General features: G+C 44.4%; 1 protein-coding gene across 1 annotated transcript in view; it reads left to right on the forward strand.

Annotated features, from left to right (window-relative positions):
- LOC146839644 (uncharacterized) overlaps positions 1-23,808 on the forward strand; it is a 404,675-nt gene that overhangs the window by 294,516 nt on the left and 86,351 nt on the right. The window lies entirely within an intron of this gene.

The raw sequence follows: 23,808 nt of genomic DNA on the forward strand, positions 1-23,808 counted from the left end.
GTCCTTGTAGTTTGCTTCTGGCGGCCATATTGGGTGAGTGGGACGCCTGACGGCGCCTCTTTGCGTGATGGTCTAGACGTCACTAGGACGCTTGACCTTTATTTAAGGGGGCCACGCCCCGCGCAGCGGAGACGCGCAGCGGATCGCCGAACTATCGCCGGAGTTACGCCAGAGTTCAGCCCGTCTGTGCCCGTCCGTGCCAGACCGGGCCCAGGGGTGATGACTCCTACTACTAGTTCCAGTAGTACTTTTGTGTACTCAGGTGAGGTATTGGAATCCTTGCACCCTACTCCTCATTCATACTGTACTGTATGCTCACTCCCCATCCATAATTTTAAATGTGCTGGTTGCAGCTTCTTCACTGGCAGAATGTCCAACTGTAAAACTATGCGTCGTTCCCAACCTCGTGGTAGGCGGAGGAGATCGTTTACACATCTCAATAATTCTATACTCCAATTTTGGAGTATTAACTGTCGATCCCTCCCGAAACATAAACACCACATCTTCGACTTTATTGTCGAAGAGCAGCCTGACGCGTTGTTTCTCACTGAAACTTGGCTTCAGGATTGTTCTGGTCCTGATGTCGCCGTTGCTGTTCCTAACAACTATGTAATGGTGAGACTGGACAGAAGTTTGGGAAATGGGGGGGGGGGATTGCCATCATTTTTAAGTCTACTTATACATGCAAGCTAGAAGCTATTCCTATGTCTGCAAGTGAGACTGCTTTTTTTAAACTAGTCATCAATCCCCAATTTACTCTATCGGGCCTCCTGATCTATCGCCCTCCTGGCAATGCTCTCTCTTGGATATCTTCACTAGTGAACATTATATCTCCCCTAATTCTCAGGGCAGCCAATTTTACCATCCTTGGTGATCTTAATTTGCATCTTGAAGATCCACAGTGTACTATTAGTAAACGCTTCCTGTCGGATCTGGAGGCCCTTAACCTCTCTCTGCTTAATGTTGGCCCTACTCACTCCGCTGGACATCAATTGGACCCCATTCTTTCCAATCTCTCCTTTGATTGCTCTCGAAGTGCTTGTCCTTTGGAGTGGTCTGACCATTTTGCTGTTCATTTCTCCCTACTCTATATTAAGAACCAGGAAAGTAGTGTCTTCGACAAGGGTGTACCAACTTATCGTTGGGGCAAACTTGATACCAACAGGCTAAATCAATATCTTTTAAACACCCGTCCTGTGGAAGGTGAGGTTTCAGCTACGGAGTTGAACACTGCTGTCTCTCATTGGCTCACCAATGCTGTCACTTCTCTTCTTCCGCTTACCTCAAAACATTCCAGGTCACATCGCATTCCGGCACCTTGGTTCTCCACCGATCTGAAGGCCTTGCGGACTAAATGCAAGGCCTTAGAACGCAAATGGAGGCACTCTTACTCAGTCTCTCAGAAGATTGTTTATAAAGAGGCTTTAAAAGAATACCATTCTAAATGTAAAATTGCGAGAGCTGCCTATACTGTGGATACAGTAACTCAAGCTCAGAACTGTCCTCGCACTCTTTTTTCTGTCGTTAAAAAATTGACAGGAGCAGATACCATCCCGACACCTCCAGTATTAGATGAGGCTCAGTGCAACTCTATTGCAAAAATTTTTATGGGCCAAGGTTGAGCGTATATATGACTCTATGAGCACTCCCTTGAATGTAGCTGCACTTCGTCTGGGACAGGTTGCAGGGACCGAACTGCTTCCTTCTTCAGGGAAGATGACGCATTGGCAATTGTTTGATGACATCTCGTTCTTCACCTGCTTAAGCAGCATAAGATCCGGTTCACCTCGTGATCCTGTACCTGTCAAAATTCTTAAACTGTTGGATCTTGAAGCTCGGCGGGTTCTTATGAGGCTTTTAAACGCCTCATTACTTGAGTCCCATGTGTTACAGGACTGGAAGCACGCAATGGTTGTTCCCCTTTTAAAAAAAGCCGGAGCCGATGTGTCCAATCTCGCCAATTTCAGACCGATATCTCTGCTGCCTGTACTCTCTAAAGTGCTGGAAAGGCATGTATACACTCAATTATATCATCTAGTGGAATCTTCGGGATTTTTACATCCTTCCCAGTCTGGCTTTCGTGCTCACTATTCCACAGAGACCGCCCTCCTGGGGGTGACGGAAAGTCTAAGACACGCTATCGATCGCGGGGAAACATCTGCGCTCATCCTGTTAGATTTGAGCGCGGCTTTCGATACCGTGTCCCATTCCATTCTTTTGAACTCTCTCCGATCCCTAGGAGTGGACGGTCCGGCTCTGGCCTGGGTTGCCTCCTTTTTAAGTGAGCGCACTTTCCAAGTCTTTTCCACTAAAGCCACTTCTTCCACTTGTCCATCGGCTTATGGCGTTCCTCAGGGGTCTATACTTAGCCCCCTGCTGTTTAACATCTATGTAAGACCCCTGGCTTTTATTGCAGAGGACGCCGGGCTTACTATTTTTTCATACGCCGATGACACTCAAATTGTTTTCTCCCTTTCCAGCTGCGAGAGCAATGATATATCGGTTCTGAAAACTGGGTTGTCACGTATTGCGGAGTGGATGCAAAAACATCTCCTTAAACTAAACGGTGACAAAACCGAAATCCTTATCTTAGGGAAGCATAAAGATCTATGGGGCCCTCAACATTGGCCTAGCGAGATGGGATCCCTTCCTCAGCCTTCCTCTGTGGTCCGCAACCTTGGTTTTCTTATTGATGACCAACTCTCCATGAGACAGCAGGCCACAAAGGTGGCCGCCACATGCTTTGCCATCTTGCGTTGGCTCCAGAAAATTCTTTGGATGCTGCCTCTCACCACCAGGAGAACCGTTGTCCAGGCGTTATTAACTTCCCGCCTGGACTACGGAAACGTCCTCTATCTTGGTGCTGATGTGGCCACTGTAAACAAACTTCAGGTTGTTCAAAATTCAGCGGCCCGACTCCTTTGTAACATCCCTAGGAGAGCATCGGCCACTCAGGCTCTGCGTGACTTACATTGGCTTAGGATCCCTAGTCGTATTAACTTTAAAGCCATATGCTATCTTTTTAAAATCAAGCAGGGCTCGGCCCCAAAATACCTGCAAAGTCTGGTCGATCCTTATAAGCCTAGTTGCACACTTAGATCCTCTGCTAACTGCGACTTTGTCATTCCTCGTTTTAAACTTGTAAGGATGGGGGGTCGGGCTTTTTCCCATCTAGCCCCCAAATATTGGAATGCATTACCCATTTCTTTGAAAATGGAAACCAATTTTTTCATCTTCAGAAAAAAATTGAAAACTTTACTCTTCCAATGATCTGCATGCCGCCTTTAGACGTTTTACGGTGTTGTTTTTGAAAGGTCTGTTTTCTTCTTGAGTCTATCCCTTGCGCCGGGAAACCCACTACGGGTAGCTGTTGCGCGATATAAATTCAAATAAATAAATAATAAAAGTTTTTGGATAGCATATTAAAAATCAGCAAATATCCACAATTTGAATAACAAATATGAAATAGGTACACGAGATAAATGTAACAAAATTGGAAAAATGCCAATATAAACAAACTTATGTTGAGATGCAATACAGAAAGAAACAAATACCTAGAAAGTAGAACAATCATAAATGCATGTATGTTCATACTATATCATAAGTGTCTAATGAAACAGCATATGATAGCCAGAAACACATTAGATAAAACCATGATATTAATTAACAGAAATGGAAACAATACCTAGTTTGTATTCATAGAGAGTACAAAATGAAAAAAAAAATGAAAAAAAAATGTATAGTATACATATAGTGGTCCAATCTGTCGCAAACATACAAAAAAGAATTCTACTTACCATCCAAATTCTTGGAATTCTTTCCAAAAAATGGATAGATTCAATTCTTGTATAAAGTATAGAAACAAGAGAAGGTGCTCACTGAAAATTAAAAAGGAGAACAAACAAAAGATCCAAATTAAACGAAAAGTATAAAGAGGAAAAGAGAAAAAACACTAAACCTAATGAATTTCAATAACCTATAATTTACAGGAATACTGCTTTTAAATGAGCACCTCATACCTGTGTATTAAGACAAAGAAGACTGTCCTGAAGAGGAGGTAATTCAGTTTAGATCAAAAATTCAAGATGTATTTGTTTGATTGGACATGGCAAAAAGGAGCACAAATGTGTAAAGCGTGCTATTTTCAAGATTAGACCTAGGAGAAACAAAGAAACACGAAAGGAAACAATGGAAGCTAGGAGTTTAAAAAAACAATGTTGCTTCAAAAAAGAAACCAAAATACAGAGTATATCAATCCAAGTTGGTTTCAATACAGGTTTACTAGATATAAGAGATGTATTTTATATAGAAACAAAACAATAGATAAAAATGTATGAAAGAGTATCAGATAAGTACACCGTAAATCGCGGTAAATGATGCGATCAAAAGCAGTTAGCTAATTATCATAGTCCCATGTGAAGGCGAAAAAATCTAGATATTGTAACAGACACTACAAAAATAGAGTAAAAGAACAAGTGTACAATTGAAAATAAAAAAATACCTGTCCCAGCTATGAGTGCGGCCTAGACAGCAAAAGTGAAGATGAAAATGTAGCCATCCTCCTCATTTTATAAAATGCCTAGGTGAGAAAAAAGAGGGAAATCGAATCTAGCAATATTTGAAAGTCATCATATAAAAGCCCCAAAGAAAAACAAGACCACAATTCCCACAATGCAGTATAGTGTGGGAAACTAGAGCGTAGAACAAAAAAAATAAGGAACAACACCATAACCAACCCCTCTCATTTAATATACTGGAGGTTTATCGTTTTTTATTTTTTATTTGGAGTGAGACATAGAGCAAGGAACGTCATCATAAAGCAAAATGAAAGAGAGCAGTGGTATAGCTATTCTCTATCATTGACCAACACTCAAACGGGTCCAAAGAGAGTGCTTAATTCGTATATAAATAAATTAATAACAAAGATAAAACGCAGTATCATATTGTTACCATAGTATTAATAGCCTAAATGAAACGTAATGTTGTCTTATTACCGTTTTATAAATGTCAACATATTTAGTAAAATAATAGCATTAAGAGGATGTCACAAACATACGTTAATAACAATGCCTAATCTCGGCCAATGTGGTATGTAAGGACGCCAAAAAGCGAAACCAAGTTGGCCCAAACTTCGAAAAAAGAAAGAAAAGAGGAAAGAGAAGGGAAGGGAAAGGAGCGGAGGGGCCCACCGATGTCTCGTATTACTGTGTTCCCAAGGCGCTCACTTCAAAATTTGCGAACATACGTGACAAGAATTTTCAATTCTATTAAGGACAAGGAGGCGAGGATTATGCTTTCTCATTTCTTTATTAGAAATGCTCAGCAGCCAATCACAAAACAGTAGGTAATGAAAAAACTACAGTACCCATGAACACTAGGGTATCACGTCAGTAACCATAGAGACCATACTATAAAAGGCCCTGAGGAAAGTCTCATATCCTCTTTCTTTGGTGAGGAAACAGTTCAAGTCAAAACAGTAAGTCCCAGAAAAATGTAAAACAGCAGGATACAGTAGAAGTCCACTTCAAACCAAAACAGGACGCAACCGCAAACTATAATTGGAGACAGGAAGGCTTCGAAACGGATGAACCAGAAGGACCAGCAACCGCTGCTTTGGATCAGAACCTGAAAAGAGACATACAGCCGTAATACACATCCCATAAATAGAATGAAGTCATAAAAAGAGGGGGGGTAGAGAAAAGGTACATTGCATTAAACAATAATCATATGCAGAAACAACCACAATATAAATGTATAACGTGCAAAAGACAATCACAGGTGGGATAATCCTCGCCTCCTTGTCCTTAATAGAATTGAAAATTCTTGTCACGTATGTTCGCAAATTTTGAATTCTATGTCAGGACAGGAGGCTCCGATTATGCTTGTTCAAAGCTGATCCACCACTACAGAAGCAATATGATCAATAGGTTTATAATAGTAAGTTTTAAACTCTGAGTCAGAAGACCAGTCTGCGGCCTTCATGATGTCAAATAAAGTAACACCCATGGAAAAAGCTTTAGAAGCCATAGCCCCACGTGCCGAATGAGCACCAAAAACAGAAACATCAATGCCGGCTTCAGACATGAGCCATCTGACCCAGCGAGCTAGAGTAGCTGGGGTAACAGGACGAAAAGGCTTCTGCAAAGCAATTAATAATTGACCATTCATATTTGACCGTAAAGGGGCAGTACATACCTCATAATCCTTGACACATTGAACAACACAAAGGTTGGGATGATTGGGAAAAGATGGATAGGTAATCTCAGAAATATGAGTCTTGGTACGTCTGGAAAGGCGAAAAGTGACACCCTCAGGTGTAAAACTGCGACCCGCCAAGTCCAAAGCACGAACATCAGAAATCCGTTTGCAAGAAACAAGACAAAGCAACATGGTCAACTTAGCCGAGAGTTGCTTACGAGAAAGTAAAGAATTGGAAGGCCATGATTCCAAAAACCGCAAAACAACAGAAACATCCCATAAAGACGTATACTTGGGACTAGGAGGTTTCGATAGGCGAATACCCCTAAGCAATTTGGCAATGAGAGGATGTTCACCCGCAGGTTTACCATCGATTGGAACGTGAGATGCCGAAATGGCAGAACGAAAATTGTTTACTGTGCAATAAGCCAAACCAGAGGAAGCAAGAGAGGCAAGAAAATTAAGGATTAAAGAGATATCCGCTGAAGAGGGATCAGCCTCCCGTTGAATACACCAGTCACACCATCGCTTCCATGACCCTCGGTATCGCTTATGAGTATTGGGGGACCAGGCGTCCCTGATAAATTTGGAAGCGTCAAGAGAAAGGCCTGGGAGCGACCAGCGATCCCCGAAATTCGCCACGCTAGCAGAAGGAGAGTGCCTGACAGAACCAGGGGATGTGGATTGCCGAGAGGATCCAGCAGCAGGTTCCACTTCTGGGGAAGAAGGAGAGGGACTGCGCAACACATTTCCAGGAGAACCGGGAACCACGCCTGAGCTCTCCACAGAGGAGCAATTAGAATCAAGTCTGTTTGAAACCTTTTTGCGCAAGCCAAGACCCTGGGAATCATCATGAACGGGGGAAAGGCGTAGCACAGGACCGACGGCCAAGTCTGTAGGAACGCATCCGTGGCCAGAGCCAGAGGATCCGGCCTCCAGCTGAAAAACAGAGGAAGTTGAGTGTTCAGACGAGATGCGAACAGATCTAAGTGGCATTGACCCCAAATCCGGATGAGAGAGCGGAAAATGCGGGGATGAAGACGCCAGTCGCTGAAATCCCGAAGATGGCGAGAATTCCAATCCGCAATCTGGTTTTGGCGACCAGGTAGATATTCGGCAATAACAGTGATCTTCTGCTGTAGACAAAAGTGCCAAAACTCTTTGGAGATCTCCGCTAATAATCTGGACTTCGTGCCCCCTAACTTGTTGACATACCTGACCGCCGAAATGTTGTCCATGCGGAGAAGGATGCAACAATTGGAACGAAGAGGAGAAAAACAACGGATCGCAAACGAGCCCGCTAGTAGTTCCAGGCAATTGATATGGAGAGACAACTCCTGGGACGACCAACGACCCCCCGTCGAGATGGGACCGCATCGGGCTCCCCAACCCCACAGGCTGGCATCGGACTCTATCACGAGATCCGGAGATGAACCGAACAGGGCTCGCCCGTTCCAAGCATCCATGTGGTCCAACCACCATTGCATCTCCGTCTTTGCCTCCTCTGAAAGAGGAATGAGATCGGAATAATGAAGACCCTTCTGGAGATGACGTATCTTCAAGCATTGAAGAGCTCTGTAGTGCAGAGGGCCCGGGAAAATCGCCTGAATGGAGGATGCCAACAGACCGACAACTCGTGCTAACGATCTCAGTGATACAGTCTGTTTGGAAATAACCGAATTCAACTCCCTCTTGATGTACCGAATCTTTTGATTGGGCAAGAGAAGTTGACATGAAATCGAATTGATTTGAAAGCCCAGAAAGTCTATTATCTGTGATGGAATCAAGATTGACTTCTGAGGGTTTATCAGAAAACCCAGAGATTGCAAGAGATCTATAGACCATTCTAGATGAGTCACGACTTTGAGGGGACAGTCTGCCAGAATGAGAATGTCGTCCAGATATATTATTAAGCGGACACCCCGAGCGCGTAAACATTCCACGACGGGCCTCAGAAGTTTCGTGAAGCACCAAGGTGCTGACGAGAGGCCGAACGGGAGAACCTTGTACTCGTACCAAGTCCCCTGCCATTGAAATTGAAGGAATCGCCGATGAGGCTTGAAGATGGGGATCGACAAATACGCATCTTTGAGATCTAGGCGAACCATCCAATCCCCCTCGCGAAGCAGATCGCGTAACAAATGAATCCCTTCCATCTTGAAGTGTCTGTACACGACACCGCCGTTGAACTCTTTCAGGTTGAGGACTAGGCGAGAACCGCCCCCTTTCTTTTGCACCAAAAAGACCGTGCTGACGAACCCTTGGGGATGGCGAACCGTCTGTCTGAGTGCCCCTTTTGCCAGGAGCGAATGTATTTCTGCGGAAATAAAATCCTGGTCTTGAAGAGAGAAATACAGAGGAGAGGGAAGGAGGGTTTGATGTAGGGGCTGATAAAATTCTATTTGGAAACCCTGAACGGTTTGCAGCACCCAAGCATCTTTGGAGATTAAACGCCAATTGTGGAGAAAAAATTGAATTCGACCCCCCAGAACCACATTGGAAGCTGGAATCAAGCTCACCTGAATTATTGGAATCATGGTATCCACCTTGATGTCCGCCGGAACGTCCCTTTTTAAATTGTCCTCTCCCTTTGCGAGAGGGATAGAATTGAGAACGGGAGCTGTATCCGGAATCCTGGCCTCCGCCTCTATGGGACTGGAATCCCCTTTGAGAATTCTGGGAGCCACGGCCGAACGATCGTCCCCGATGTCGTCCGGCCCTGGCAAAAACCGGTCGAAAGGCTCTCCGCAGGGAAGACTGAGCCTTATCCAGGCCACTGAAAGTTACCACAAACTTAGTGAGCTCCTTCAAAAAAGGATGGCCAAAAAGAAGTCCCTGAGCTAAAGGGCCTGACTCGGAAGAGGAGTGCTCCGCCAGCTTGGGGTCTAATTTTAGAAGAATAGAGCGGCGTCGTTCACTCGAAATAGCACAATTTGCATTGCCCAATTGGCAAATAGCCCTCTGAGCCCATTCGATAAGTTCATCTGGGTTGACAAGGACCGAAGACTCCTTAGCTAAAAATCCTAGAACTAAGATCTTAGCAAGTGGCCCTAATAAGTCCAGTAACTTGTCCTGGCAGGAACGCCAAGATCTATCGAGACCCTTCTTTGGATCTTTGGCGTATTTTTTAAGGTAAGAAACCATGGTTGGGTCCAGCTCAGGAGTGTCCGCTAAATGGTCGGCTAGATCTGGACGCGGACACTCAGACCGAAGGCGGGCCCTAACGTCCTTCTCAAAAGGTTGCCGGATGTGAGCTTGAATATATTCCGCCACAGCAGGGGATGGCAGTCAAGAGGAAGAATGGGGGTGAACAATGTCCGAAGGCTCAAAAGTCAAAACTGGAGGACGTGAAGGAGCATCTACATAATGTTCCTTTCGCAACTTTTTGCGAGGTGGAGGAACATCCTGATCAGTGGAAGCTGAGGAATGTGTACCCTCAGTATCCGTGACAAAGCTGGTGGAGGCCGCAGCGCCCCGTGAGGCTAATTGTGGAGAATGATCAGAGGCGAAAGATTTGGCCAGCTTCTTAAAATCAGATTTTTGAGGGTTAGTATGAGTCTCAGAGGACGTACGTGTTGCAGGCAACCATCCTTGTTTCTTGGCGTAATGCGTCAAATGACGCTTCAATGGATTTATAGCACAAGCAAGTGCCTTATTCACTGAGTGCTGTACACCCTGGTCTAAAGCCTCCACCAAATCATGTTCAGAAAAACCAGAGGCGTCATCCTCATAGTAATAGTCATCCTCGTCCAAATAATCATTCATTGTGACACAAAGTGTAACAGTAATGCCCACCAGATGACAAAGTTTTATATCTACGGCCAAAGGCACAATGCAAGGGGAGTGAAAAACCCTTCAGCAAGCCAACAGTACAGTGAAAAAATCTGCCTACACTGTTAAAAAATTATTTAAATGTGGAGGGAGGGCTTGCTGCAAAATAAACACACTCTAGGCAGAGCCTATGCTTAATTATACAGCCCAACACAATTTTTTATGCAGAGGGCGTCAAATGGGGCCAAAAACGCGAGGCTGTGGGCAGTGGTTGTGTGAAAACAACCTTCGTCACGCAAAACGATTAAATTTGCATTTAAAATGGCCGCCACGCATGCGCGGTAACGGCCGCCTGCGTTAACATAGAAAGGAGGACTCGCACAGCACGAGTCCTCCGGCCCCTCTCTCCCGCACCACCAAAATCAATTGCAGGCGCAAAGCGCCCGAACCCCGGGGGGTGAGGCACACGCCCCCGCTAGAAGCCGCTGACAGAGCACGGCTGGCTGGTAACCTGAAAGGAAACAAAGCGTTGCTAAGGAGCCGCCGAGAACGCGCGGCTCGCATACAAACCATGCGGAAGAGACAAGCATGCAACTACAAGCTGCTGACAAAGCACGCGGCGAGCGCTTACAATATAATTATAACAAAAGCACAATATCAAAACAAGGAATAAAATAAGCACTTAACTGGCTGCGGAGCAGCAAAGAAAGAGGATATGAGACTTTCCTCAGGGCCTTTTATAGTATGGTCTCTATGGTTACTGACGTGATACCCTAGTGTTCATGGGTACTGTAGTTTTTTCATTACCTACTGTTTTGTGATTGGCTGCTGAGCATTTCTAATAAAGAAATGAGAAAGCATAATCGGAGCCTCCTGTCCTGACATAGAATTAGTAATCCCCTGTATGACACCCCAACCAAGGGCATTGTTACGAGAGCAAGGTTGTTGCAAAAGTCTATTATGGCTGTCCAATAAAAAATTTACATCAAAAGCTGCCCAAGCACCTAATAAAACAAATAGTGTCCCAAACCCAATATAAGAGTGGAGACAAAATCAATCAAGCAGCGTAGCAAACATAACAATATCCCAAGTTCCTTACCCATCAAGTCTTCGAGTATTCGACCTGCGACATCCAAAAGTATAAAGTGAAGTAATCAAGTGTTGCCATTGCGAGAGCACGTTTATATACTCGCGATAAGTTCGAACAACTAGGACGCAAACAAAAGTTTGAAACTTGTATGCTTCCGTAATAAAAATAAATGACGGCTTTCTTAGAAAATGGACTTCAAACACGCAATGAATTCGAACAACTAGAGTGCAAACAACGAAATGAGGCAAAGCCGCTTCCGCAATAGAAATAAGTAGCGATTTTCATAGAAAGCGGACAAAAATACAATACCAACAAAAACAAGCCTAAATAATGGTCAGGCAAGTTTGAATTTTTTTTATTTTTGGTGTACAGCATCAAGAATATATCTGTTGCAGACAACAGATGTCATTAAACAACCAATCATGCCAAAATATTAGTATCGGTAATAATTATCAAAATGTACCCCCGCATCTCCCTGCAATACGCGAAGATACAAGCAGTGGAAAAAGTAAGCCACTAAACAAAGGGTTAAATTCGAAAACATTTTTTATTTATTAGTGTATGTTGCATTACAAAAGGTAGAGTAGTGCAACCTATTTTGTATCCAAGTACAAACAGGCAAAGAGAATATTTGGTGCTCACTACATAAAGCCAAGCTCCAAATCATAAGAAAAAAGAAGAAATATTCGCTATGATTGCAGTTATTTTTTGTTTTTTGTATTGCAATAATTAATTCTTTTATTTAGATGTTAAATAAGAAAAGAGAAATTTGTTGTTTGCAATATATTGGACCACCACAGTCTTTGTAGATAGAAAGAACTACATGTTTCAGATACATATCTCAAAGGTCATACAAAAGATTTCATTCGTTCCAGATATGTAAGGCCTTACCTTTCCTCCTCCACTGACATCAAGTAGCCCGTTCACAAGTTTCTACTCCTCAGACACCACTTCCTGTATCTGGCACTAAGGCGGGCACACCTACCCAGGCACACTAACCCAAACCCTGCACACTAACCCAAACCCTGCACACTAACCCAAACCCTAGCACACTAACCCAAACCTCGGCACACTAACCCAAACCCGGGCACACCAACCCAAACCCTGGCACACTAACCCAAACCCTGGCGCACCAATCCAGACCCTGGCACACTAGCCCAAACCCTGGCACACCAACCCAAACACTGCACACTAACCCAAACCCGGGCACACCAACCCAAACCCTGGCACACTTACCCAAACCCTGGCACACTGACCCAAACCCTAGCACACTAACCCAAACACTGGCACACTAACCCAAACCCTACACACTAACCCAAACCCTGGCACACTAACCCAAACCCTGCACACTAACTCAAACCCTAGCACACTAACCCAAACCCTAGCACACCAACCCAAACACTGCACACTAACCCAAACCCGGGCACACCATCCCAAACCCTGGCACACTTACCCAAACCCTGGCACACTAACCCAAACCCTGCACACCAACCCAAACACTGGCATACTAACCCAAACCCTGGCACACCACCCCAAACCCTGGCACACTAACCCAAACCCTGGCACACCACCCTAAACCCTGGCATACTAACCCAAACCCTGGTACACTAACCCAAACCCTAGCACACTAACCTACACCCTGGCACACTAACCTACACCCTGGCACACTAACCCACACCCTGCACACTAACCCAAACCCTGGCACACTAACCCAAACCCTACACGCTAACCCAAACCTTGGCACACTAACCCAAACCCTGGTGCATTATCCCAAACCCTGCACATAACCTAAACTCTGGCACACTAACCCAACCCCTGACACAAAAACCCAAACCTTGGCACACTAACCCAAACCCTGGCACACTAACCCAACCCCTGGCACACTAACCCAAACCTAGGCACACTAACCCAAACCCTGGCACACTAACACAAACCCTGGCACACTAACCCAAACCTTGGCACACTAACCCAAACCCTGGCACACCCAAACCCTGGCACACTAACCCAACCCCTGGCACACTAACTCAAACCTTGGCACACTAACCCAAACCCTGGCACACTAACCCAACCCCTGGCACACTAACCCAAACCCTGGCACACTAACCCAAACCTTGGCACATTAACACAAACCCTGGCACACTAACCTAAACCCTGGCACACTAACACAATGCCTGGCACACTAACCTAACCCCTGGCATACTGACACAACACCTGGCATACTAACTCAAACCCTGGCACGCTAACACACACCCTGGCACACTAACCTAAACACTGGCATGCTAACCCAACCCCTGGCACACTGACACAACACCTGGCATACTGACCCAAACCCTGGCACACTAACACAAACCTTGGCACACTAACCTAAACCCTGGCACACTAACCCAACCCTAGCATGCTAACACAATGCCTGGCATACTAACCCAAACCCTGGCATACTAACACAACCCCTAGCACACAAATCCAAACTGTGGAACACTAACCAAACCCCTGGCACACTAACCCAAACCCTGGTACACTAACACAAACCCTGGCACACTACTCCAACCCCTGGCACACTAACCCAAACCCTGGCACACTAACCCAACCCCTGGCACACTAAGCCAAACCTTGGCACACTAACCCAAACCCTGGCACACTAACCCAACCCCTGGCACCCTAACCTAAACCCTGGCACACTAACCCAGACCCTGGCACATTAACCTAAACCCTGGCACACTAACCCAAACACTGGCACACTATCCCAGACCCTGGCACACTAACACAATGCCTGGCACACTAACCCAAACCCTGGCACACTAACCTAAATCCTGGCACACTAACACAATGCCTGGCACACTAACCCAACCCCTGACACACTAACACAACGCCTGTCTCACTAATCAAAATATTGGCATGCTAACCTAAACCCTGGCACACTAACACAAACACTGGCACACTAACCCAGACCCTGGCACACTAACCTAACACCTGGCACACTTACCTAAACCTTGGCACACTAACCCAAACAATGGCACACTAACCCAACAACTGGCACATTTACCTAAACCCAATGGCACACTAACACAATGTCTGGCACACTAACCCGAACCCTGGCACACTAACCTAAACCCTGGCACACTAACACAATGCCTGTCTCACTATTCAAAATACTGGCATGCTAACCTAAACCCTGGCACACTAACACAAACACTGGCACACTAGCCCAGACCCTGGCACACTAACCTAACACCTGGCACACTTACCTAAACCTTGGCACACTAACCCAAACAATGGCACACTAACCCAACAACTGGCACATTTACCTAAACCCAATGGCACACTAACCCAGACCCTGGCACACTAACACAATGTCTGGCACACTAACCCGAACCCTGGCACACTAACCTAAACCCTGGCGCACTAACACAATGCCTGGCACACTAACCCAATCCGTGACACACTAACCTAAACCCTGGAACACTAACCCAACCTTTGGCACACTTGCACAACACCTGGCACACTAACCCAACCCCTGGCACACTAACACAACGCTTGGCACACTAACCCAAATACTGACATGCTAACCTAAACCCTGGCACACTAACACAAACACTGGCACACTAACCCAGAGCCTGGCACACTAACCCAACACCTGGCACACTTACCTAAACCCTGGCACACTGACCCAAACAATGGCACACTAACCCAACCCCTGGCACACTTACCTAAACCCTGGCACAATAACCCAAACAATGGCACACTAGCACAGACCCTGGCCCACTAACCCAAACAATGGCACACTAACCCAGATGCTGGCACATTAACCCAACCCCTGGCACACTGACACAACCCCTGGCACACTAACCCAAACAGTGACACACTAACCTAAACCCTGGCACACTAATCCAAACCCTGGCGCACTAACACAACTCCTGGCACACTAACCCAAGCACTGACACACTAACCTAAACCCTGGCACACTAACCCAACCTTTGGCACACTAGCACAATGCCTGGCACACTAACCCAAACCCTGGCACACTAACCCAAATACTGGCATGCTAACCTAAACCCTGGCACACTCTAACACAAACACTGGCACACTAACCCAGACCCTGGCACACTAACCCAACCCCTGGCACACTAACCTAAACCCTGGCACAATAACCCAAACAATGGCACACTAGCCCAACACCTGGCGCACTTACCAATACCCTGGCACACTAACCAAAACAATGGCACACTAACCCAGACCATGGCACAATAACCCAAAAAATGATCCTAACCCAAGACTCTGTTTGGTATAGACATGCTCACTGACACTACTGCATTCATTCGAGGTGCAAAAAGCAGGCTCCATAAGAAAGACTATAAAAAAATATACTCAGCCGAAATGAAGATGCAAAAATATACAGCATACAAAAACATCCACCACAAGTAGGTCGACCAGCATGTTGTCACACCAGCAGACACTGAAGTGCAGTTAATTTGCTAATTGTACAAAAGGTGGAAAGTAAATTTACGAGCATTTTGGAGTTTATCGTTGATGGATATTTTTATAGTTACATCTGGTGTTTACCTTTACAATCTACATTTTTGATTATTTCTAATGGAAAATGTTCTCGGAACAGCAGACCCTCTGTCCGCACCTCTTTCAGTGTAACTCCTTCATAAAGTGTACCCCAGATGGTGGGCATGCTGCAGATGGAATCTCTTCTTCTCTTCTAGATGCTCTACCTGCTAAAAAAAGGTTTGGCATCCTTCACATACTTTGAAACAACCTCCTGCATGCTAGGGGGACTAGAGAAGTGAACACTGAGAATCTACCTTCACTTTAGGGATAAATCTCCTTTTACCACTTTTGGATGCAGAAATGTCACCATCATTGATGAACATTGGTGGATGTTTCATTTCAGTTTGTGCACCCAATGTTCCTCCTTCCATGATGGGTAAAGACCCTTTGGTGGAAGCAACTCAACTGTCAAGTAGATCACCCTAAATATTTCAGCAATATCGGTGGATGCACAGTTTATCAAACTCTAAAGCGGGTCCTTTGGTCTTACAGAGATATGAGATTGGGAGGCAAGAACTACTAAAATACAAACACTAAAAGGTAAATATCTCAAAGATCTAAAATCACAAATGTTATATAAAGAGGAAATACAAATGTATTAAACAAGTACCAGAGAAGTGTGAAGAGTTAAAACCAATGAAAGCCTACGTGGCAACTATCGGGGCCCAATGGGGCAAAATTATTCAAAAAAGAAAGGTAAACTCTGAAAAGTTTCTGCAGGACTCATTTAGAGTTTAGCAGACAGGCTGTAAAACTCAGTGGGCAATGGAGGCCCAACATCTGCTGACCCCACATCAAACCACCAGCCAAATATACAGTGCCCTACGGTGCATTTTCACTGTAAGTGCTAATGCGGGCTATTCTAGAGTGCAAGATGAGGATACAGATGGTGTCTGAGTAGCAATGCACCATTCTGGTAAATTTAGTTTTTTTAAGTTTAATAAGCTTTATTGAGATAAATTATATCATACAACATTGGAAAAAAATCAGAACAATATTCAAGGACAGTTATATTATATGAAATGAAATATGCCATAAAACATAGTAGAAAGCCATTTACATACTTTTGGGGGTTTATAAGGAAAACAGAAATATGGGGAGGGAGGGCAAAAGAGGGTTTAATTGAAATATATTCTACAACTGAGGATCAAATAACTATAAATATGTATCAGAGCAAATGGAATATAGGTTGATATGTGCAAATAGTATTACAATAATAAATATTATAGAAAAAGAAAAGAGAAAAAAGGCAAAGACGTAGAGTAGAAAAATCATGGAGGCTGGAAATTTTCAGAACAGTTATGGGATATCTGAACATTGGAGATTTTATTTAAGTAAACAGTTAGTGGAAACCAAAATATATGTCTAATTCTCTATGGGTTATGACAGGATGCAAAAGCAATATCCAACCTATGGTAGTGGCATAATTTGTTCCACCAGGATTTGACAGAGAGTTTGTTGGAACATTTCCAATTAAGTGTAATTTGCTGAAAAGCTAATGCTAACATATATTATATATTGGCGCACTTAGAAAGCGCCTGGTTACACTCAGCCAGTGTGTCCCCGCGCTACGGTGAGAGCCGCTAAAGTAAGCTACCGGAACATTATCCTGAAGGAAATAAATGAGTCTTCAGATTTTTCCTAAAAACGCCCTCTTAGGGCTCCAGTCACATACTCAATGGAAGTTTATTCCAGAGTTGAGCCGCCAAAAGGCGAAAGGAATGACCCCCCATCCTGGCTCTCTTTACAACCGGAACACATAACAACCCTCTCCCCTCAGACCCTAAGCGGCGAGTTGAAACATAAGGAGTGAGAAAGTCAAGTAAATAGGCTGGCGCAGTCCCATGAATAATGCAGTGGCAGACACACAATACCTTGAACCAGACTCGTTCCCGAATCGGTAGCCAATGGAGGGAGGCAAGAGCCGGCATCGATGGGGCTCTCCTAGGACACATCAGAACCAGGCGAGCTGCTGCGTTCTGCGCACACTGGAGTCTCCGCATACATCTCCCTGTTACACCCAGATACAAGATATTACCATAATCGAGGCGAGATGTCACCAGGGCATGGACTAAGGTCTTCCTGGCTGCAATAGGCAGCATATCCAGGGTTTTGCGGAGGCCCTTCAGAACTCCAAAGCAGGCACCCGCAACCCGTCTGGTCTGGTACTCAAAGGATGAGATTAGAATCCAACCATACCCCCAGGTTTTTAGCCTGGGCACAAGGCACAGGGGTGGGCCCCAGGCTCTGCGGCCACCAGGCCGACGACCACACCAATGGCGCTCTTCCCACCACCAGCACCTCAGTCTTGTCACCATTCAACTTCAGACAGTTCTTATCCATCCATGATGCTAGCTCTTGCAGACATGCCACAAAGCTGGGTGCTGCCGAGTCCTGCTCCTGTGTCCGGGAGACCACCAGTTGAGTGTCGTCAGCATAGGATACAACCCTAATCCCAAAACCATCCGCTAAGGGAGCCACATACAGATTGAACAAGGTCGGGCTCAGGATTGAACCCTGGGGTACCCCCTGCTTCAAGCTGATGACCCTATAATAGTACGCGCCCTGCCTCACCTGAAAACTACGGTCCGACAGAAATGATTCCATCAAGCTTAGTGCCCTGCCTGACACACCTCCCTTCTTCAGAGGGTGCACTAGAGTGTGATGGGCAACCGTATCAAAGGTGGCACTTAGATCCAAAAGGATCAAGGCCGCCGTCTGACCCGCATCCACATATTGCCTAATGGTCTCTGTGGCCAATAGCAGGGCAGACTCTGTTGAGTGACATTCTCGGAAGCCCGATTGGGTAGGGTGTAAAAGATTACATTTCCCAATATGAGCCGTGAGTTGCTTGTTCACCACTTTCTCCGCGATCTTAGCGAAGTAGGGCAGAAGAGAGATTGGACGCAATTTATCTAGGCGGTCTAAACCTAAGTGTGGCATTTTAGGCAGAGACAGCACCACTGCCTCCTTCCAACGACCTGGAACTGTGCAGGTCCTAAATGAGACCTCCACAAGATGTCTAATAAAGGGTTCCAATGTTTCTATGCACCCTCTAAGCATTATTGGGGAGAACCTGACTTTACGCTCAGGCAGATTTTGATCAGCATTTCTGGGGGTGGGGGGACAATAAAACTATCTAGTCCCCCACCCTCATTAACGGGCCCTGCCTCATTTAAAATAACCTGGTCTACTAGGGCAGAGTCCGGGAAGGTGGAATAGATTTTCTCCACCTTATCTGAAAAGAAATTTGCCATTTGGTTGCACAGCTCTACTGAACCTATTGCAGGTGCTGCCACTGTAGCAAGGGAAGATATTTCCTTCTAAACCCTAATTAGTTCCCTGGTCGAGTTGCCTGCAGACCCAATTCTTTCCAAATAATACTCTGCCTTCGTTCTTCTAATAAGTCCATGGTAGCCCTTCAGCATAGCTTTGTACTCACTCCTCCCTAGAACGGAAAAGTCCTTCCTCCAGTGCCTTTCCGCTCGTTTGCAGTCTGCCTTAGCCTTTCTCAAAACGGTATTGAACCAAGGGGCAGATTTCCGAGCTCTACCTGATAGTTTACGTGACCAGGGGGCCGTGCTATCAAGCGCTTCCTCAATCCTCCTATCCAGTCTAGACAAGCGCTATCAGCATCCTTTCCCCCCGGTGGCCCCCCCTGCAAGAGGGCACTTGCCTGGGGATAAACCCGCCCATTTCCGACAGGTAATTCCCTCCTTCAAATTCTCCTGCACCTTAGGCCATGGCAGCCGCATAACAAATGGGACCAAGTAATGATCCGTCCAAACCATAGGCTGAGGCAGACCGACCACTAACTCATCCCAATTTGTAAAAATGGGATCGAGCAGATGAGCCTGCTGATGAGTAGGAGAGACATTCTTTTAATCTCTGTTGTAAAGTCGCCAATTCCTGGCGCAACTCCTCTGCCGCCACACACCTCGCATCTTCCAGATGTAGATTGAGGTCTCCTAACACAAGGAGTTTATTATAGCGCAAGGCTGGTTGAGTAAGGTATTCAATCAAACTCGATGAAAAGCGGGAGGGATATCCAGGAGGACGATAGATCAGAAGACCTTTCACAATACAGTTACTCGCCACCGTGATTGTAAAAAGGCCGGCCTCACTGTCAACAATAATAATAGGCTCGAGTAGGCATTGGATGGCATGTTTAAAAATAATTGCCACACCCCCACCTCTGCCAGAGTCCCTGTCAATTCGCCTAATCGCATAACCACTCGGCAATGCCTCAAGGACATAAGGTTGAAGAGTCCCCGCTCATGAGACAGCAATCCAAGTGACTCTGATAAACTGCCTATGAAGAGAACGGTATTTGATATGGGAGTATAGAGATTAAAAATAGTTGAGACCTTAGACCAAATTTGTGACCAAAATGAGATTACGTGAGGACAAGAAAAACGGAGGTGTTATAAATCAGCTAATGGATGGTCACAGGACCAGCAAGTTTTGTTATCAGAGTGTGTAAAAGTAGCAATGGAGTAAAAAACAATCTATGATAAATAGAAAACTTAGATTGATTGGTGGATGCAGATCTGGAGATTTTTAACCATCTGATCCAGATCTTGTTCCAAAAATCAGTGCTCCATTCACAACCCAGATCCGATTCCCATATAAGTTCCACCTTAGATTTGGCTCGTTCTAGATCGGCAGAGTTGAAGAATTTATAGATAAGGGACGCCTTAGGAAGTAACGATAACATTTTTATAGGTGGATCCTGCGTATGTAGGGGATCTTAAGGGGGAAGAGAATAAAACGTTTCTAAGATGATTTCCATCAGTAATAGAAATGTATGTAAAAATGAACAAGGACATTGAAAAGTGGTTTGAAACTGGGGAAAAGAACAAGGAGAGATACCATCAAAGATATCATGAATCCAAATGATATCCTTAGATCTCCAAGCACTCCAAAATATAGGTCTGTTGATGGACATTCCTGGAAATTGACTTTGGTTGTAATGGGGTCTTAGTAATGAGCAAGTGTGTTTAAACAGCAGGAGAGATGTGAGGTTAGTTTTGGCAGTAAAAGCGAGGATCTCTGAAAAAGAAAAAGGGGAGAAGAGGCAATGTTCAATATTGACCCATAAAGGAGTAAGGGGTATATGTATCAAATTCTCTATTTGCGATTCTCAAATAGCGATTTTTTGAGAATCGCTATTTGGGAATCGCAAACGAGATGTAAGTAAAAATTTGCAAATTGTTAGCGATTCCTTGGCATTCCTTAATTGCGATTTGCAAATTGCGAATCGCAATTAAGGAATACCTTCCCATTGATTCCTATGGGCCAGGAGGCCCACAGGAATGAATGGGAAGACATTCTCAATTAGCGATTCGCAATTAGAGAATCGCAAATTGAGAATAATTTCAAGGGTGCAAGGGTGTCATAAGGACACCCTGATGCACCCCTGAAATGAGCATGTGTGTGCATGTGGCGCACATACATGCCCTAAAGGCATGTATGTGCACCACATGGCACTTTGAAAAATGCCAAAAAGTGCATCTTTCAAAGAAATCGCAAATTACCCCCAACTTAAGAAATCGCACAACTTGGGTGCTTGTTACATCGCATTGAAGGAATCGCAGTTTGCAATTCCTTAAATGCAATCGCAAAATAGAGAATCGCAAGTTTTGCGATTCTCTAATTTGCAATGCCCTTTTGGGATGATGCATCCCAAAAGGCCTTTTCCCGTTCGCAAACGGGTCGATTCTGAGAATCGGCCCGTTTGCGAACGGGAAAAGGGCTTGATACATATGCCCCTAAGAGAGGAAATATCAGTATGAAGCCAATAAGAAGTCTGTTTAAGACAAAAGGCCTTATGATATAATCTAAAATTTGGAAAATTCACACCTCCAATAAATTTCATTTTCCTGAGATGAGATAAACAGATTCTAGACTTTTTACTATTCCATAAGAATTTAGAAAGAAGTGAATCAAGCTTTTTGAAATAAAGTGAGGGGATATGAACAGGGAGCATTGAAATAACATATAATTCTAAAGGGGTTACCATAATTTTAATAGAGTCAAGACGCCCCCACCAGGAAAGAAAAAGAGGATTCCTGGAAGAAAGTAGTTTGGAAATCCGATCCAAGATTTCTTTCATATTTATTGTGATCAAATCCGGTATAGACTTAGTAAACCATACACCAAGGTATTTCATTTTTGAAGTATTCCAGCGAAATCCTGTTAGGTCAAAATGATGTTTAGAGCAATATTTGGTTATAGGAAGAAATTCTGTTTTATCAGAGTTAATTTTGTAACCCGAGACTGCCAATAAATTCGAAATTTCTTGTAATGAAGGGGGAAGAGAGGATTACGGATTGGATATAAAATGTAAAATATCATTCGCATAAGCAGAGAGCTTCAAATAATGGTCACCATATAAAAATCCAGAAATGGAAGTGTTGTGACGAATGTGAGACAAAGAGGGTTCCAGAGATAAGATAAAAAGAAAAGTTTATAGGGGGCAACAAAACACCACGATGAAGGGAAAAACGTTTTGAAATAAGACCATTGACATCAGTAGAGGAAGTAGGTGTGGTATAAAGTAATGAAACCAGAGAAATGAATTTATGCCCAAAACCACGCCAACGGAGTGACTTAAATTAAAAAGACCAATCAACTTTGTCAAAAGCCTTTTCCACGTCTAAAGAAATTGCAGCTAAGGGATAGGGCAGAGTAGAAGCTTTTTCTGGTTAATTTTTTTATTAGAACCCATAGTGGAGAAACACAGTTGACGACAACACGTTTCAGCTGACATAGGGTGCTTTCTGAGGCCACTTCTCAATGTGAAGTTATGGTATCTAACACTAAGCCTCACAGGGTCAATCATTCCGCTGATGAGTCTCTGGAGTTTGCGGCCTCTGCAAGAGCTTCTGTGGGGACTGTGTGTCTGCATTTCATAGTTCTCTGTGTGGAATGCTGATACGAAGGAAAAGTAAACGTTCCGGACCAGCAGTTGCCCTGCCATACCCGGTGTTGTCAGATGGAATAAACTGATCTGTGTTGGCTCTGGGGAGAATAGAAGTGCTGCTGTAGTTGATGAGTATGACTCCATTGTATGCACTTTGAACAAAAGGTTTAATCCAAGAAAAAACGTGGTACTAGAGCATCACAAATTCTTGCAACGTAGTCAAGCTCCGGGAGAACATGTTGATGACTTTGTATCTGCGCTACTCACTTTGGTTACAACATGCAAATACCAAGACCTCAGGGATGAGATCATACGTAATCAGCTGATCGAAAAAACAAACAAAAAGAAAGTGCAGGAACGTCGTTTGTCTAGAGAAGATCCCAGTTTGGAGGTGGCACTGGCCATTGCAAGGAATATAGAACATTCTCAGCATTGTATGAGGGAGATGAGTGGGAGTGATGTGAAGAGTGAAGTGAATCGGATGGTGAAATTGGAGGGTAAAAGAATTGTAAAAGTTTCTGTAAAACCTCACACAGTTTGGTTGGGGTAATGTCAAAGCAGCAGGGGAGCATCCTGAGCATGCTGAATTGGAGTGTTTCAGACGTGGGAGCAAAACTCATGTGAGCAGTGCAAAGTTTTGTCCTGCCACCAATATTGTATGATTCGAGTGTGTAATAAGGGGCCATTTCGGTAGAGTGTTGATCCAGCATGTTACTAGCTAAGGTTACTCACAAATCCATATTCTCACCTGGGCCCATAAACACTCATATGTAAGCTAGTAAATACCCCTGGGGTCAATTTGAGATATACCTGTAAGTTTGGATCTACCTTCACATATCTTATCAAACCCTAATGGCATGTACCACCCCTAAATGTTTCAACTTTATGAAACTCCAGAGTCTGTTTGGACAATCAAGGGGGGATGATCATCACACCATGCTAAGTTTAATAATTTGTCTTTACTTCTTTTGTTCTTTGTTGCCGCCCGTTTATTTATTTTCCCAAGCTTTATTTCCCACCGTATTTCAAATTTTAATCAATTAAAGAATACACTTAACAATTTTCTTGTCCATCCTGCAGAATGTTCTTTACTTTCCCAGGACATATTGCGAACGCAGCCTTGGCTGGGATTCAAGTTCATACATCATGGTTCCTGGCGAGTTACGATTGTGCATGTTCAGAAGTCAAGTGGGGTGAAAATTTTGGTCACCCTCTGAGGCCCAAATATGAACTAATAGAGAGGTCAGAAAGAAACACATTAATTTCAAAC

This window comes from Triturus cristatus, chromosome 4_1 (genome assembly GCF_964204655.1).
Source record: "Triturus cristatus chromosome 4_1, aTriCri1.1, whole genome shotgun sequence".
Classification (NCBI taxonomy): Eukaryota; Metazoa; Chordata; class Amphibia; order Caudata; family Salamandridae; genus Triturus; species Triturus cristatus.